The following is a 5,232-nucleotide window of genomic DNA, read 5'->3' on the forward strand; positions in this document are numbered from 1 at the left end:
GAGTTCATAATTAATATATAACCATGCCTTTTTTTTAAAAAATATTTTGGGGATGAACAAACTGATATGGAAAAAAAGAAAACTTTTCTGTTCCCTTTTGAAGTCTTCTGCTAGGTTCAAAACACATGTTTGGAAATTTAAAAATGTCCAGATGTGGTCCTTCGGCCTCTGTTCCTCCTGGTGCAGAGATGAGAGAAATCAAACTGTTCCATTTCTTCTGGTGAGAACTTGCCTGAAACAACTCTGAAGTAGAAACAACTTCAGGGTGAGATGCTGGGATGGGAAACAGAGATGAGAAAGAGGGAGAATTTGGATAAAGTGCTAGGAGTAAGTAGGCAGGCAGAGGAGAGAATGGAAACAATCAAGCTGTATCAGCTGAATCTCCCTGAAGGGGGAGGCAGACAATCCCTGATGGGCCAATTACTCCATCTCAGCCACAGGAGACAGACGTTTTCTGTGGATCCCAAGCTAGTAATGCTTTAATGTTGCTGAAACTTGTTGCCAGGTGGCTGCACATAGCACAGCTGTGTTCAGAGATACAATTTCTGCCTAGTAGTGATTGAAAACCACTCATCCATGGAAGATGTGGTACAGAAACAGAACAGGCAAGACTTCTTTGACAATCAAAGTAGTCTGCAACAGATGAGCAAATTCTGATTCCTGTATTTGCTGGCAGGCTGAGCGGGGAGAGGAATGCTATGTCTGTACCAGCAAATAAATGGGTTCAGGGCCTCTGCATCTAGTTCTGAGGCCAAATGCGTTTAAATGGCATGGCACAGTGTCGTAACCACACAGCAAAGGTCACACCAAAGCAAGGCACCTACACCGAAACCAAACTAAAATGGAGCTGTGCTTGTCTTTGGCTGTCCTTGAACTGTGCCTGACGCTGGGAAAGAGGTAAGTGCTGTGGCCCAGGACCCAGCCCCTTGAGAGCGAAGAGCAAGAAGCTAAGCAATATGGATGGCTACAGTGCATGCTCAGCCTGTCTGTGCCCTAGCTGCTACTTGATACACTCATACAGAGATTATCAGCAAGTTTTGTGACTGTTAGGATCCTTTCTCCTCAGTGATGGTATCAGATGTGTGTTGTCTGTGCCTTGGTTACATGCCGTAAACTACAGAATTGCCATCAAATATGTATTTAAATGAAATGCAGGCAGTATTCTCCCATGCGTGGACAGACTTGAGCAACAAAAATATTATCTTGATACACAACCTGTTACACCTAAGTTGCTTGCAACCTTTATGAAAAGTGAAAAAAATACTTTTGTACAGGACGCACATGAATAACAGCATATTTATTTACAGCTTTTTAATTTTAGTGAAGGGGTGTTTTGCCTAAGTGAAACTAAACTCCCATGCAATCTTAGATAAAGACAAGTGGAGCTTTAAGAAGAATATATCCTCCTGGCCCATAAATCTACACTATTGACTCATAGGCCCAATTGCAGTGTCTAGAACACAGTTTGGAAACATCTGGTTAGTTGGAGAAGTTAATGCAATTTATTTTACAGAGTAGAACTGAATATTTGAAAATATTTGGTGTGCCGTACTTGATGAGAACTTTCTGTGTGAGTTACGGTAAAGCATTTGTTAATTGTTGCCTTTCAGACTATTTATTTAGAAAGCAAATCTTCATGAGTAATGGATTACTAAACAGCCAGGCAATGACATTATTTCAACAGAATCTCAGAAATGAGTAACTTACATCACAGAGTTTTCTAAAACTACAGAACATTATGAAGAGAAATTTCCCTCTTCTTGTCCCTTTTTGCGTGCTCTTCTTTCTTCACAAAGAAACCTTCTCTTTTGACCTGATATGGAAAGTTACAGGAACATTCCTATTGAAAAAGCAGTTTTTTACAGATCATTTAGGGTGGTTTTGGAGATTCCATGGGGATAAGTTTTGCTGGAAAATAGTTTAAAATATTTTAGATGTTACATAAATATTTAGCAATAGAAGAGCTTCTAGGGTATGTTTATTTGTAATATTGGTAGTTTAACAGGCCACTTCTATAAATAGTTGGATGGTTGATTTATAAATAAAGTCACCTGATAGTATTTATGGTTTCTAAAATAAGAAATCTCAGTCAAGACTGTTTATTTAAATTGTGGTATAACTAATTGTACAGCAACATGAAACAGTTTAGATGAAAAAAATAAATACTACTTCTCCAAAAATGGTTAAGAAGATGAATTTGTCCTTTGTGTGTTAAATGTAAACTTTTTCAACAGTTTAACAGTAAAAAGGGAGCATGTTTGCAACTATGAAATTGAACTATAATTACATACCCAAGGCTTTTCTCAGGAATGAACGAAACATGACAAATTGCAGTTCTGAACTGTAAATACCATGTGACAAGTCACAGCTTGTGTATAAATTGTATATTAAGAACCAGAAGGTGGTATTAGGTCTAATCCATCAAGGTCAGAGCCACCTGCACCTCCCTCTTGACTCCTTCCTTGCTTCATTAGCTACAGAGCAGCCCAGTTTTAAAGGCACAGTGCCATCTCTCCCCTTGAGTCTGTGGTCATGGCTATCCTCTTCCACAAGGAAGTTGGGAGCCTGAACTAAGGTCTTACAGTACTTGTGCCAGTAATCTAAGCTAATGTGCAAAATGTAGAGTATGCTGATTTTACCATCTTTTCAAACAATGTCTATACTCAGAATAGCATTTTCATATGACTGCACAGATGTGCCCATCATTTTTGTCCCTTTTTTATTTTATTTTTGTTCCTATTCATACCCAACATTTTTTACTCACAGAACAGAGGGAGTCACCTAGAGAGGTCTGATTTACCTGTAGAAGGGCTCAGCCTCCTGCACAATAACCTACTTATTTGGTCTGACTTGTCCTTCCCGGGTTTCAAAGGCTGTGTCTAAATGATGTGACAGAAGAGTTCATGTCAAGGTGTGTAACACAGGCACACCCTGACTATATTGTGGGACAAGACTTGGTGATATTCCCTTTTAGTCAACTCATTGAAAAAAATCAGGCACATAGATAAAGCAGGAGCAGTGGTTATCTCCATTATGTCCTGATAATTGCACTCTCCTGTTTCCTTATGTACAGTTAATGCCACTACTTTCCATTGACTATTTGGGAACCTTAGAATGCTAATCTCAGAAGTGGCAGCTCCAGAACTTGTTAAAGATCTTCTGTGTCACAGAAGTTAGGGTATCTTCAAGCTATTACATGTTAATTTCATGATTTTCTTTTTCTTCTCTCTGTTACCAGTCAATTATTTACATGAGTCTGTGTACTGGATGTGACCCTTGCAGAGTTATCCAAATGTATTAAGGGACAACAAGGCAGTGCAAACTGGTGCTCATACTAATATCATGTGCTCTGGGAACAGTTTATACTGAGTATTTTTAAGGAAAAAAACCCAACCATTTGGCAAAACTGAAATAACTGCGCTGTCAATGGATACAGTGAATACCTCAGAGATGATCCAGCAATGTCTCCTCTGCCATGCAACCAAAGTGCTCTGCATCCAAGGAATGGTTGTACTGTAATGGTGTAATGTGATCCCTCTATGTCAGTTTTGTGGTCAGGGTCTGTTGGCAAGGAAGTGCAATGTTGCTGATCAAAACCAGGATCAGCATTCAATCCGATGTTCGCCATTTCCGCAGCAGCCATAGGGGTGTTTTTTGCTTTCATAGCACTGGACAAAGCTCATGATAGGATCAGTGTAGCATGATTTAACTATAAGCCACCTAATCTTTTTTCTCTCCCTTTTAGTGGGCTTGAGATATAACAGTGCCATTAACTGGAAACAGTAAAGGAGAGAAAGCTTTTAGGGCACAAATGAAAAGTGATGCAATGCAATAATAAACCTTTCTTTTCATATCTGTATCCAGAAACACAATACTTTGCTCAGATGTCATTTTTATTTTATTGCTTAAATATGCAGTGTCAGTGCTTGCATAATGTTTTTAACTTTTTATTTTCACAACGGGGTTTTCATGCCTTGTGTATAATTTAAATGTGTAAAATTACCATGAAATCTTACTGAAGCACATGCTGAATTTAATATGCATAATATTTTTATTTTTCTACTGAGAAAGAAAAGCGCTTAGTAGTGTTAGTATGAAACTTAGATTTCATGCAGCCCCCCCATAATTTATGCTATCTGTCCCTGATTTGTGGAAGATTCTCAGTATTCTTATTTATTATGTGAACTATAAAAAACTTTGCAGTACCTCTTGGCATTCAGATCAGGCGTTAACATGGTTTGCATTACTTGCAAATATGAAGTACCAGTTTTGATTTTCAGACCCAGCATCTCTGTTTTTTCATGCCCAGTGCCATAGCCCAGATCATGTATTTCCTGGGTAGAAATCTCAACGTCTCTTCAAATATGGGTGTAACTCGCTCCATAATTTTGTTATGACTACACTCAGATGCTGTCAGGTCCTATTTTTTGTGCATGGCTGCTGTGTCTGCAGTCCTTTCAGGATGCTGCATCTCCTGTTCATTGTGTTCCAGGAAGGGCAGCAGATTTCAGAGGGGAGATGAGGACAGTGATAGATAGCATCAGGATGATTAGCTGCAAGGTATGACATGTCTAAACAGTTTGAAACACAAGCAGGAGGAAAGTGCTGTGAAGAAAATTATGGAGATGACAATGAGTGGGAGAAAACATCTATTGTATTATTTGTGGAAGAGGTTGATGTCATGGTTTAGGAATGGTATTCCCCAATTTAGTAATTCCACTAAAAAGAAAACCACAAACCTCTCCCCTCCCCACTCTGGTGGGAGACACAAAAGGCCGAGATTATGATTTAATGGAAAAAGCAATGAGATAAGAAGCTGAACAGTAGCAGCAACAATACTGAAAACAGCAGTATACAAAGGAGAGGATGTTTTACGTGCCGAATGCTCACTAAGCTGACACAATGGACAGTGGCGGATGGACCCTATGTGCCTATGCTTTTCCCCCCTGACTGCAAGCCACACTCACCTCCTTCTTAGAAGGAGAAATCCCTTACCTCCCCACCCCAGCAATGACATGAGGTGGTGTAGAATAACAACCTAGACATGCCCACACGGCTGCAAAGTCCACCCCTTCATGCCTACTGTGAAAAAATTAGCTCTGTCATGCTGAAAACAAGGACAGTTGGGAAGTGTGAGAAGGTAACATGGAAAGCTAGCTGAACGAAAAGACTAAGAACAAGAAATTAGGTGTCAAAATGGGAAATTGTATACCTCACGTATCACTGAGGATC

The sequence above is a fragment of the Corvus brachyrhynchos genome, unplaced genomic scaffold (assembly GCF_000691975.1).
Source record: "Corvus brachyrhynchos isolate BGI_N302 unplaced genomic scaffold, ASM69197v1 scaffold244, whole genome shotgun sequence".
NCBI classification, from domain to species: Eukaryota; Metazoa; Chordata; class Aves; order Passeriformes; family Corvidae; genus Corvus; species Corvus brachyrhynchos.